General features: G+C 38.9%; 2 protein-coding genes across 7 annotated transcripts in view; one reads left to right on the forward strand and one right to left on the reverse strand.

Annotated features, from left to right (window-relative positions):
* The window catches only part of FABP6 (fatty acid binding protein 6), a 51,966-nt gene that overhangs the window by 25,783 nt on the left and 12,188 nt on the right, over positions 1-13,995 (forward strand). The window lies entirely within an intron of this gene.
* CCNJL (cyclin J like) overlaps positions 9,825-13,995 on the reverse strand; it is a 44,379-nt gene continuing 40,208 nt past the window's right edge. The window contains 1 exon segment of the mRNA XM_082771466.1: positions 9,825-10,570. The gene's annotated coding sequence lies outside the window, so the exon portion shown is untranslated.

Below are 13,995 nucleotides of genomic sequence, written 5' to 3' on the forward strand. Positions count from 1 at the left end.
CATCAGAATGGCCCATGGCAATCCACTTCCTTTGATGAAGTCAGGTCACCTTAATTGCATTTACTGGGTCACCTGTTGATAACATGTAACTTTGAAAAAAAGCTATTTGGAAATGTTTTGCAAATCAAGAGGGTGAATCCCTCGAGTCAGTGGATGCTTCTTTTAAGGGTGTGCTTAGATTGCAATGGTTAGGAAATTGTTGTGTTGCTTTCATTCAGATCGTCCCTTTAACTCAAGCCTTCAGCTACAGAAAAAAAAAAAAACCACAACATACAATTGTTCCCAAAATAAAGTAGGTTTTGATTCTGATACTGTGGTCAGTAAGCCACAGTGGTATGCTAGGTCAGGGTAAGTGCTTGGCAGCCAGTCCACAAAATGATGTCAGAGATTATTAATGTAATAGGCTTGATTATTCCTTCACTGATGAGGACACATGGTGATCAGTGGAAAAATCTGCGAGATAATGAATGCTGCCTGCTCAAAAGTTTGGGGAATGTGGAGTTAGTTTTCATTTTGACTGCATCACTCCAAGAAGGCCTTTTCCTTGCTCCTGTCACAGACTAGTCCATAAAATTACAAACACCAAGGCATAACATCACCTCTCAGTGTCATTCAGCCTGTGGTTAGCCATGGCTCCTGCGTATCTATCCGTTGGGAACTCTAAAGGCACACGATTAACGTAGCTGAAACTGATCTTGACAATTTAAAAATCGTGGTGTGTGTTCCTTTTAACTGAAGTTCATAAGATATGAGTGGCTGGATCTCGTATTTCAGCTCCAGCATTTGTTGTTATGGTTATTGTCTGTGTCCTGTTTGACAACTGAAGTCAGTGGAAGTTTTGCCAAAGTATAATGTGCAAAACTGGATTCTAGTTTATATTCGGAGAGAGTTGTTTTGTTAGCAGGAATTTTGAAGAGTTTTGACAGGCTATTTTAGGACATTGAACAGGGTTTCAGAACACTTCAATGAAATTTGAACTGTTGCATTTTAGAGGAGGTCATTACTAGGATGTAAACAGGAAGACTGCACTGTCTCGTGGAGTGCTTTCACCCACATGAGGCTGTTCTCCAGAGCTGTGCACGGCCATTGGAGCCTGATGGTAAGGGTGAAGTCAGGACTTTGTGTGTCTCTGTCAGAAAGCTGGAATGAGGTAGTTCAGATTTTTGCCATTCTTCCATTGGCCAAGTGACTTCTAAAGCTGCAGAAGCCCCATTTTTTCTATTGCAGAGATTATCAGAAACACTTAAATTTTATTGTGTACTAATTAATGTCCTGTTCTTTCTGGCTGGTCAAAGCAACTCTCAGTGTAGAGTCTACTGAGACTGTATAGTATTTTTTTACAATGTATCTGTATGCCAGGAGTTTCAATGCTGTAATTGAAGCATATACCATTGTATTTTTCTAGGCATATGCTCAATTTCACAATTTCACCACTTTTTTTTTTTTTTTTTTTTTTTTTTTTCCTGTTTTATTTAAATACTAGAAAATAAGTTGTGAAGTACTATGTCTGCCTTAGGGAAGGAACCTCAAATAGTGGTGCTCAGTAGGTACTGCAGATTCTTAAATGGTAGTAGGATGTATGAAAATAGTACAGAATGTATAAACATGTTATTTCACTGGGGCAATAGCAGTATTGTCTAACCTTGAATTACCTATAAAGGACAATGCAATATTAGCATATTTTGTAATACAAATTCTCTTGTTTCCAAAGTTGTCCAACTGAAACTATCCCTTCACATGTACCCAACAAATAATAGAAAGAAAAATCCAAGTCTTCAACAGTTGTTTCACTGTCTTTGTGTATTGGTATAGCTATGCTGCATTTCTGTCTAGTTACGCTAATCTAATTCCCCATGTGGAAGCTTATCACAAAATAGGGGCCAAGTGTGCAGTACCTAGGATATGCTGATGTAACTGTGTATCTTAGTTTATTTTAACAGATGGAGTTCCTTCCCACTACAGTTAAAACCACCATGCCCAATAACACATACTCTTCTAGGAAACAATACCTTTGCCAGCCTGAATTTATTTCTGTTCACTGGAAAGGTTGGTCAGAAACGTTTTTATTTTACGCCGTGCTTCTAATCGGCATAGGTAGGCTGCAAAACAAGAACTGGTTTTCCCAGAATAGTTTATACTAATTTTAAAAATGTATAAATCAAACAGCAAAAGTGATGCTTTATTCTGAAAAGGAAGGGCATATGCCTGCTTTTTTGCAAGACTAAAGGTTTCCTTTATTTATGTTCAAACTAAACAAAAAGAGAGGGAAACTGTTAATAAATACATAAAATAAAATGTACCATGTCATTCTATTTATTATGGGCAAAAGATTGAGAACAATTTAAAACTGTAACTCTGCTTCCAAGAAATCTGCATTGCATACGAGGTTCATTCTTTGTGCTTTTTAGATCTGCAGTCTAGATAATTAATGTTTGGGACACTACTGCAATTTTGGTATTACTTTCACCATCCCCCTGTCACTGAATACTGTGTCAGTTCGATGTTATGTTTACTGAATGTTCTGTCACCAGTCCTCCTTGTTCTTCAGTCTCGTGTATGTCTGGGTGATCTGTTTGTTCTGCTTTGGTATCCATTGGAATGACAAAAATGTTCTGAAATGCAGCTTCGCTTTCATGATGAGTCCTGTCAAGTGATACATTTCTGCGGCAAAAAGGGTATAGAGAATCATACACATGATGTAAGCATATGTCTGTGTCCCAAAACAATTAACAAAATGTCAGATGGAACAAAAAATGGAACTAGTCAAGAAGAAAAAAACTTATTTTTCTTATTTAAACCTAGAGATTGTGCAAGTCTTACTAAATGCATAATCATAAGGACATTAGATTTTAATATTGTAGCATTTTTGTAACATTATTATAAAATAATAAAAAATGTAATATAAAATATAAAAAATAATAAAAAATGTAGCATTTTTGTAGCATTATTATAAAATAGTTTTAATCAACTATTTTATAACAAGCATTTGTTTGTTTACTTGTTTTTGAGTATTACGTTCCTTGAGGTCTCTGGTCAGGCAAAACTCCCATAGATTTCAGCTAGAGCTTGACAGACAAATAACTGAACATGTACACAGTAAAAAGTAGTATTTTATAGTTCAAAATGCTGATGGCTATTTTAATACCTTGTAATTGGGGGAATTTGATGCTATTTCTCTGTGTTTTCATCATGGATTGAAACTCCAAAGTACGTGTGCATAAATTAATTTCTTAAATTTCATATCTCTGTGGTATAGTGACATTTATGTAATTTAAGTTTTTTCTTTCTCCATGGCATAATTGAGTATAAAAGAGCTTTATGATACCCATTATGTTTTTGCCTTAGAATAAAACCGAAGTGGCTAATTGATGCAGGCTTGGACCAGTGGTAGACCAGGTAAACACTGGTTATATGTTCAGACTGGAGGCCAGGAATTCTTTGTCACATTAGTAAAGATGCAATTACATCTTTACTGTAGTTGCAATTTGACTATAGTTTTAGTTTTTCTACACTAATCTGAATTTGATTCTAATTTCTGAGGTCACCCAGGGTGAGTCAGATCTGGTCAAGCCAAAATAAGCTCTTGAATTGTTCCTAAAATGATGGAAAATATGAGTCAATTCAGAGAATTGTTAAGCACATAGAAGCAGTCATAGGCATAAAACAACCACAAAGCTGCAGACGGTGCAGTGGGAGAGAAGGTCCACCCAATGAGTCAAAGTTGAATGTAACTGGATTTCAGGGCTTGTCTTTTAGCAGGGCTGAAAAGCAGAGCAGAGCTAAAAGAGAGGTATGAGAGCCATGGACAGGGAGGAGAAATGGACAGATGTTTATGTTGTGTGATTGCTTTTGGATTAATGTAAAGTGAAACATCCAGAAGGGAATAGATTTGATCTGTGACTTGGACTTTCTTTTGCAGGGAGACTGAGATAATTAACAATATGGAAATAGGCAGAGGACTTCAAAACTCTGAAAGCAGGTGATGAGACCCTGGCATATCTTACACAGTAAGAACACAATTTGGTATGCTTATTACCATTGTTGCCAACTGTATCAGCCTGGGTACACATATTGCAATTAATAACTCTGCTTTCTCAGTGGTTCTGGGAAAATCTGTGCTACTGTCAAGCATCACAGCACAGTTACTATTTTGCACAAGCTGCTGTTGGCTGTGGGAAAATTTCCCATGCAGACTTAGAAAACATGAGGCCTTAATATAAGAAAGTAACCCACCAAACATCATGTTTCAATATACTTTGCTTTTTGATGATAGTGGTTCACTGTTCATGATCACAGGTAAAATACAGCGCAGGTGCTGAATCAAGAAGTATTACTATGTAATATAGAGCTGGCTCTGTCAGTGTGGTTACAAAATTTGGTGAAAATTCCTTGTTAAAAATAGGACCTCAATGATCATTTTAATTTTTAGTTATGAACATGTGAAGACAAAATCCTTTTCTTTTAGATCTTTTCTCCTCGTTATAGACTATTGCTGCTGCTTCATTGCTGCAGTGTTCTTTGCTAGTGCAGTAAATCTGGAGACCTAATGGTGCACAAGCCCCTTTGAGGACAGCACTGACTTTTAAAATATTCATTTCTATGCAGATCAGGGATATCCCAGTCTGGCTGTAATCAGAGGAAGAAGGAAGGAGACAAATAATCACTGAACATGACTGTTTAGGGAGCAATTTCTGTCAAAAAAACAATCAGCAACAAAGGTGGTTATGAGCTGACCTTGCACCCCCAAGCACAAGTAAGAGTGATGTGGGCTTGTTTGATACTCATAATAGTATAATTGCTTCTTTCTATTCCTTCATCCTCTAGCCAGCTGCTTCTCCCCTACTATGCTGAAATGCCTGTTGTTTCTCTAACTGCTGAGTAACGTAGGGCTGGTAAAAGGTGCCAGACTGACAGCAGTGGGCTCTGCGCTGCTTTGTTTAGATCCAGCCAACAGGTAAAGCTCAAGCCCTGACAGTGCCCGTCGCTGCAGGGCTGAGGTTCAACTCTAACCTGCAGGGACAAGTCACAAGGCAGAGGCTCCTGCAGGGCAGCTCAGTTCTTGGTTATTTTTGTTTGTCAAAATGATGCCAGCTGTGGGAGTGAATTGCATGTTCTGGAAAAGCAGGATGCATCTCTGTTTCCAGCTAGCGATCCAGACAGAGATCAGTTCAAAGCTTGAGTCTATTCCAAATGGAATAAACCTTAGCACTATGAAATCAGTTTGCAGCAAATCTCCTGCCACTGGGAGTTCAACTGACTACCAAATTTATCTCACCCAGGCTTAATGAACAGTCATCAGGTAGTAATGATCCTACCAATCTTGATTTAAATAGCAGGGGTTGGATTCCATATCCCTAGAGTAATTTTTTGTGCCATTCAAACCTCATCAAAGTGTCTCAGTGAAAATGATTTAGGTTAGCAGGTTGTACTGCATGTTGGCCAGCAGCTCGGGGAAGGTGCGTATCAGTTACTGGTGCTCAGTGGCAATGTGGGAGCTCACAGTAACTTCTTGTCTGCCTCAGTCCTGTTTTTTTGCAGAGGGATGCCTAACTCTGGGCTTCTTTTTTTAATACTTCAGGATAGCAACAGCAGCAAGGGTGTGTCCATCAATGCCACTGCTAGCTAGCATCTAAACCCTGTATTTCTTTGAGAGAGATTTGAATGTTCATTTTCACTGTGAAGATAACAGAGTATTATAAAAAATCATATCTGACCTTGTGTGAGAAAACAAAACAGAGGCCTCAGCAACTCCAGGGCTGGCTCAGCCAAGTGATGTCACATAAAAAATAAAGAGAAAGAGGGCTTTAATTGTATCGTCTCTGTATGTAGGTCACAAGGACTTAAGAGAAGGCACCGACCAGACAAAAACCTTCAAAAAAATACCATTATCGTAGGAGAAGGATTCTTTCTCAATCAGACAACCAAAAATCAGTACTGAAAGAATTTCAGTGTTCAATGCTATCAGTTAGTTGGGTTTCCAGTTCCCAGAGACTGAGCAGGAGGACCTGCACTGTTTGTGTCCTCAACCTGCCCGCCTCCTGCTTGCAAGCTTACCCAGTACACAGCAGCAAGATGCTAGGAAGCAGATTCAAGCCATTTTTCTTCCTGACTTTCTGTGCTATGATGACCCCACATAAATCAAATCTAGTTTGATTATCCTTGCTGAGAAATAAAGAGATGTGAGTCAGCTTCACCTACCTCTGACTGCAGCTCCCCATACAGTCTGTTTCTGGTTTCCCTCAGTCCCTAATTACAGGATCTGGACAAAAACCTCTCCTGCTGCTCCCACGCTTGTGAGTGTCACTCAGGGTCAATAGCTGCTGTAGTGATTCTGTGCTGCTTTGCAAGAATGACTCCTTTCTGCAGGGATCTACACAGTCCATACATCTTTTCTGAGCAGACTACTTCTGAGCTTTGAGTAGCCTGAAGAGGGGAAGGAAAGCAGATCTTCTGCCCAGCCCTGTGGTCAGCCTTTGTGCAAGTGCCAGAATACTGACATGGAACGGTAATCTAATAAGCATTTCTTTCAGGAGAGGAAGCTGGAAGCGGCGATGCAGCTGTGAAGAGTCAGGGCACAGAAGGTCTAAATGCCTCCGGCTGCAGAGCTCTTAGTGACACATGGGTTGCAAATAGTAATGCTGTATGGTGACAGTGAGAAAAAATAAAGGAATAATCTGGGCCTAAAAGTACAAATTGCTTGTAGAAAAGCTGCATTAGAAGTGCAGGTTTTTGTTTTGGAAATCAGCAAGGAAAATAATTTTTCCTTGGCTTTAAAATCCACTTAGGTACCCAGATTCTGTATCACAGTCCATGCATGTTTGATTAGCAACATTTTTTTTTTTTCTAACACAGTGTCTGGAAATAGCAATAACTTTAAACCATCTTTCAAAAAAATTAGGACTTTTGAGACAAATACTATCTCAGAGGATGATGTTCATTCTCAGAAAAACATATTTTTTATTTTAAATGGGAAAGGTCTTTTGTTGTTGTTGTTTGTTTGTTTTTTTTTTTTTTTTGTGACTTTGTGGATATATATATAAAATAATATATACATTTTTTTTTTTTTCAGTGAAAGTTTGTGTTGATTTTGCCACACCAAATCACTGTTATAAAGCCATTATGTAATTGCTATATTTTCTGGTAAACCAAGAGTTTAGATAAATATTGTATTGCAAGGCAGACCTTTGGCAGAAGCCCTTATGTGTTCAGTGAGTAAATAAGAACAAAGATGCAGTGACTTGATTACAGAATCTCATCAGATGCTTCCAGGAAAAAGAAAAAAGAGCTTTGCATGCAGAAGACTTGCGATTTAACATGGGTAGTGCAGCATCTTCAATCTATGTATTTAATAATTTGTCTGAATCCTGGTTTTGTAAATAGTGTAAAAATCCCAATATTGTGCAATAAGAGTTTAAGTCTTGTAGTTCTTTGTCTCCTGTCTCTCAGGACACAAGCTGCAACTAGCCTTGTAAGCCAGAGATTTTTGCACAGAAATCCATCTTTAGCATACTTGAACGTTTATTCAGCTGAGGAGCAGAATTAAAGCGTTATCACTAGATGGCAGAGTGGTTTATGACTCAGACTTTTCTACCTGATTGTCAGAGGCTGCTCAAAAAGGCCGTGCCTTTCTTCTCTGGGGAAAAAAATCAGAGAGATTCAGAAGTGGTGGATTTAGAACCACTTTGTCATGCTCACCAAGGGAGTCACCAGGATAATCCTGGGTGGTAGAGTCCTGCGTTATTGGTGCATGCAACTGGTTTGTAAACTTCACCCAAATTTTGTCCATTTCTGTCTGAGGAAGCAGAATATTGGCAAGCTGACACCTTCTCCAGTCACTGAACTAAGTGTCCAGATTTTTAAGCATCCTGAGAATAGTAGCTGCTCTGTATGTGTTACCTAACTGAGCCATTCAAAAATGCGTATTTAGGTTGAAAATGAAGTTTTAAAAAATAAACAGTTGTCTTTCTATGTTCCCTAATGTTTTCTCATCATTTATGAAGAAAATAGGTTTTGTTTATAAGCTGTGGTATGGTATTATGAGATGAAGTTCAGATTTTCAACTCTTGTCCAGATTTTTCTCTTGATTCCAGAAGGTAACTTTAAGATAAATATGTCTTATTCCAGGATTTAATAATAAAATCACAGTTGTTAACAACATGGTCTCATTTTCTCAGTATTACATCAGCATTGTTTGAGTAATAGCAGCATACTTACTGCTGACCAAGAATAAATAAAACGAGGATAAAACCATTGGAAGAGGCACACCACAGGCTTGATTTAATATAAGGATCTAATAGAAAAAGCAAATGTAAAGAACTGCTTTTTTTGGAGATGGTGAAGAAGTGGCATGAGATATTTTCTCTGTTACAAAAGCATATTTATTTCTTCTGTTAAATGTATCTAAACAAATATCATAGAATCATAGAATATCCCGAGTTGGAAGGGACCCATAAGGATCATCAAGTCCAACTCCTGGCACCGCACAGGTCTGCCCAGAAGTTTAGACCATGTGACTAAGTGCACAGACCAATCGCTTCTTAAATTCAGACAGGCTTGGTGCAGTGACTACATCCCTGGGGAGCCTGTTCCAATGTGCAACCACTCGCTTGGTGAAGGACCTCTTCCTGGTGTCCAGCCTGAACTTCCCCTGCCTCAGCTTAATACCGTTCCTGCGGGTCCTATCACTGGTGATTACAGAGAATAGGTCATCTGCCTCTCCACTCCCCCTCAGGAGAAAACTGTAGACTGTGATGAGGTCCCCCCTCAGCCTCCTCTACCCTAGGCTGCACAGGCCCAGTGCCCTCAGCCACTCCTCATACGTCTTCCCCTCTAGGCCCTTCACCATCTTTGTCGCCCTCCTCTGGACACTCTCCAACAGTTCAATGTCCTTTTTGTACTGTGGTGCCCAGAACTGCACACAGTACTCGAGGTGAGGCCGCACCAGCGCAGAGTAGAGCGGGACAATCACCTCCCTCGACCGCCTAGCGATGCTGTTGCTTGATGCACCCCAGGATACGGTTGGCCCTCCTGGCTGCCAGGGCACACAGCTGGCTCATATTCAACTTGCTGTCAACCACAACCCCCAGTTTCCGCTTTGCGGGGCTGCTCTCCAGCGTCTCGTCGCCCAGTCTGTACGTAAAGTCAGGGTTGCCCCATTCCAGGTGCAGGACCTGGCACTTGCTTTTGTTAAACTTCATGCGGGTGGTGATCGCCCAGCTCTCCAATCTGTCCAGGTCTCTCTGCAAGGCCTTTCCTTGGACCCTCAGAGTCCACAACTCCTCCAAGTTTGGTGTCATTGGCAAATTTGCTCAAAACACCGTCTAGTCCTACATCCAAATCATTTCTAAAGACATTGAAGAGGATTGGCCCTAAAATAGAGCCTTGAGGAACCCCACTAGTGACCATCTGCCAGGCAGATGTGGCCCCATTTACCACAACACTTTGAGCCCTGCCCATCAGCTAATTGCTCACCCATCGTATGATGTTTTTGCTAAGTTGTATGCTGGACATTTTGTCCGGTAGGATCCTATGGGAAACCGTGTCAAAAGCCTTGTTGAAATCCAAAAAGATCACATCATCTGGTTTTCCTTGGTCAACTAGATGGGTTTCCTTATCATAAAAGGAAATCAAATTTGTTAGGCAGCACCTACCCCTCGTGAACTGGCTGGGACCAGTGACTGCAATGTCCCCCAGGTGCACCTCAGTAACTTCAAGGATCATCTTCTCCATAATTTTACCAAGCACTTACATGAGACTGATAGGCCTGTAATTGCTAGGGTCTTCTTCCTTACCCTTCTTGAAAATTGGCACAACATTTGCCAGCTTCCAGTGTACTGGGACCTCTCCAGATTCCAAGACCATTGATAAATAATTGAGAGAGGTCCTGCGATGACATCAGCAAGCTCTTTAAGCACCCTGGGATGGATCCCATCCGGACCCATGGACTTGTATGAATCAAGGTGGAGCAGCAAGTCCCGCACACATTCAGGGTTGGTTGGGAGTTTGTCATTCCCACCATCATGGTCCTCCCGTCCAAGACACCCTGGGTCCTGAAGCCCATCATCAGCATTGAAGACAGAGGTGAAGAAGGCATTAAACATCTCTGCTGTGCCTATGTCATTGATGTCATTGTCTGTGTTTTAGCTTTTTGTAAAATATTCAGTGCCATATTATGGTGTATCAGACACATCAACGCAAAACTAAAGCCCAAAAAAGTACTTACTGGCAAAGAAAAATAGCTTTTTTTTTTTTTTTTTTTTTTTTTTTTTTTGTCTTTCGAGAAGGGAGATGTATCCTCTGCATCACTTTTTCAAAACTTTCTGTTCTTGCACAGTTAACTCGCATCAGTCTTTTCATTGTGGCAGACCGTAAGCACTATGCTAGCATAATAAAAATATATTCAAATATCGGTTTCCCTTGTCTGGCTTTGAGATTCTTTATTTTAAAACAAAATCCTTTTTTGCCTGGTTTATAGGGAAGTAAATAACATCACCAGATAGCTGTCTGTTCCGTCTACCTCATCTCTTTAGATGAGCCGCAGGAATTGGGAATAGATGAAAAGCTTGAGAGACTGAAAGAGATGGGAGGGGACAAGTAAACATGGTTTTAAAATATAAGGAAGATGAACTGCAAAGCAGATATACCTTACAAATAATAATAATAATAATCTAATTTTCATGTTCCCCTTAGCAGATTCAGAAACTGCAGCTGAAGGAGTAGCAAAATTTAACTGTGCATGGGGCTTATGTGCACCATTAAAGCAGCAGGCTTTACAAGTGCAATATGTGGAGGTTAATACATTTCAGGAAAATCAGTGGAGATACAGGGCAATGTGCTGGAGAATCCATTATATCTAAAAGATGGAGGGATGCCTAGTGTTTTAACAGACAGCAGAGAATCAGGATTTCTGGCTATTAATCCCATCTCATATGACCTGGGGCAAACTACATAATCTGTATTTAAAATATAGTACTATTGCTTTAATAATGAAGGGCTGGGGAACAGCAGTCTGGAAAGCAGGATGCTTAATAAAGTATGCTGTGTTTATTCCATGCATACTGAACTCTGAGTAACCCTTGCAGTATGGAAGTTCCCCTGGCAGGCCAAGTGGGGAATTTGGTCTTTCTTTAGCTCAGCTGCTTTCTGTATTGGCTTCAGTAACCATCCAGATACAGATACAGAAATGCTAAAGTTACAGAAGTAAAGATGCACAAAAATAAGGAAGCTGTGAAACTGCAAAATCATAAGGAAGATAAAACCAGTCTTTTTCATGTCAGAAATATGAAAACATGTTGGTATTTTCCAAAGAAACAGCATTTTTCAAAGTCAAAAGATTTTTTTTCCATTTATTTCCTCAGCACTTGCTCAGGACTCATTGATAGCCTGCATTTTTCACCATGCATATCATGAAACAAACTCTGCTACGTATGAAAGAAAATGCTCTGGATGTCCCAAGCTAGAGGAAGATGAAGGGAGTGGGACTATTATCAAGGTACAATTATTAAAATGGCACTTGTATATAAATCACTAATGGTTTTGAAATCAGACATTTCACACATTTTTAAAATGGATTTGTTTTAAAGCAAAGACAAAATAAATGTTTTTGTTTTTTTGTTTTTTTGTTTTTTTTTTGTTTTTGTTTTTTCCAATATTAACTGTGATATTATATATACATTTAAATATTTTTCAGAAGTTGCTTTGCTTGTGAAAAATAATTCCAACAAAAAAAACCTTCCAGCTTTATATAAGCTTTTATATACACGATTTGTAGAAGCGTGCATGAAATAATGCGGTTGAGCATCTACACTTTGTTACAGGTATTTTCTAAGGCAGCAGCTTTAGCTGTGTTGTGTAAAAATACGATAGCCAGGGATATGGCAGCAATTTACACTAGACAGCGCTGGTGTTATTTGAGATCCTTTCATGTCTCTCCAGATTGCTGTCACCCTCTCTCAACACATTGATCCGAGGGAAAGACAAGGAAAAGACAGTTCTTAATGTCTTTGTTCTTCCTTGAAATGCTACTTAGAATTAATGAGTATAAATGGTATAAAGTCAAAACAGATACAAATGGAAAAATCAAATGCACTTGTGCTTCAAAATATGATCTTTTTAAAAACATCTCCTTACCAATGCAAATAAACATTTTGTATTAAGTAAATATGGCATGAAGTGAAGCTAATAGAGACAAAGTTCTGCAAAATACTGAGCATCTCCAGTTCTTGTCAGATTCTCAATTCACACAAGGAAATACATTGTCTTGCAATGAACACTAGTAGTGTCCTTACGTTAATTACATAACGTTTGTTGTTAAAAGTCCATCATTTACTTCCTTATTAACCATAGCTGCATGCTAGTAGCCTATGGCTAATAAGCCAATAATGTGAGTGAAATTGAGAAAGGCCAAATCATCATAATTTTCATTTTTTAAGAATTTTCAGTTCTTAGTGTTCATTATATTATATTTTTAGATTTTGAAAATCTGTCATCTATACAGCAGCTAGCATTTAAAAACTGATTCATTGTTTTATGATGTCTGTGAAGAACCAGAGAAGCTCTTAGCAGATTTCCTACGGAAAGAAGAAATTAAAACATGCTGTTACATAGTGTTTTTTATTGACTTCAGTAAACTTAAGAAATGCTGCACAGAGCTTGCCTTCAAGAAACCCTAAACCAATGTCATATAGACTAAATCGTCAGTTGTTTGGTTTCTTAGGTGGAGCATGTGGGGAGCTGCAGAAGGGATGTGAGAGAAGGAATGACAGTAAAATAAGTAAACTGGTTCAGTGCCTATGAAAATGCAGATGTTCTAGGACTGATTTCAGAAAGTTGTCCAGCTATCATGAGAAACCCACTGCCAACAGAGTTCAGGCAGAACTCCAGTGTATACTCTAGAAGCAGGGTAAATTCATGAAACATCTGGGTCCTGGTTTCATCCCACATTTATCCCACTGTCTCCTAAGCCTCATTTGATAAAACTTGCACAATCACATAAGAAGTTCATTGGGTAACTGTAACTCCAGAGAGGGATTCCAGGGCATTACTGATGCCTTTGAAACATGTGGTGACTAAGGAAGAAGTTATTTTTGGTGGTGTTGTATGGTGGTGACAGCCTATTTCAGAAACCTGCATCCAGTTACCCTCCTGCCAGCAGTTCCTGCTAACATTAACTGCAGGCACAGCGCACCTTCATTTTGCAGTGGGATACAGCCATTTTTTCCCCCTTTTGATGCTGACTGAGGATTGCTTAGGAGACCAGAACCATGTGACAAGTCTCCAAATTAGACTAGATTACCTTGAAGATAAGTTCCAATTTGAAGTTACGTTGTTCTGATGTGTCAGCAAGTACTATCATATAGATACTATCGATACTATCAAGTAATAAAATCTTTATAACACATCATATAAACTATGTAGATAAAGGGGATATGACTATTATTTTTTGGTCAGAAAAGTCAGACGGGGTAGTTACAACGATTCCTGACTTTAGGGATGTCAGATACTAATTTATTAGAACAATACTTACAGTGTGTTAGGGACTTTCAATATAAGTATGTCGAAAAAATATATAGAGGTAGTATCTTTAACTCAGTTTGCTTTTACCAGAAGACTGCAGATAAGGCTGAATTATAATCTTGTTTTAGCAATTTTTAAAAACTTCTCTGTATTAGACCAAAACTGTTGAGGTACAAAATGTTCCACAGTGGCTTTTAGTCCAAAAATGATATTTCAAAGGAAGCTTAACAGGTTTGTGTGACCCAAAGTGATGGGAGCCAGTCATTTTTCTACTGTGCACTTCCAAATTTTGTAAGTCAAAAGCGGCATAGCAAAATTCTTCAAGTCTTTTGTTGAAGTCATTACTAAAACTTAAAAAATAGATACCTTCCTGTTTCTACTGTCAGTTCCCATTACCATTGTTTTGCATACAATTGATAAAATAAATGTAAGATAACTATTAAAAGAAAGAATCCTGAAGAAAGAAAAGAACAATTAGAT

The sequence above is a fragment of the Aythya marila genome, assembly GCF_965140915.1.
Source record: "Aythya marila genome assembly, chromosome: 14".
Classification (NCBI taxonomy): domain Eukaryota; kingdom Metazoa; phylum Chordata; class Aves; order Anseriformes; family Anatidae; genus Aythya; species Aythya marila.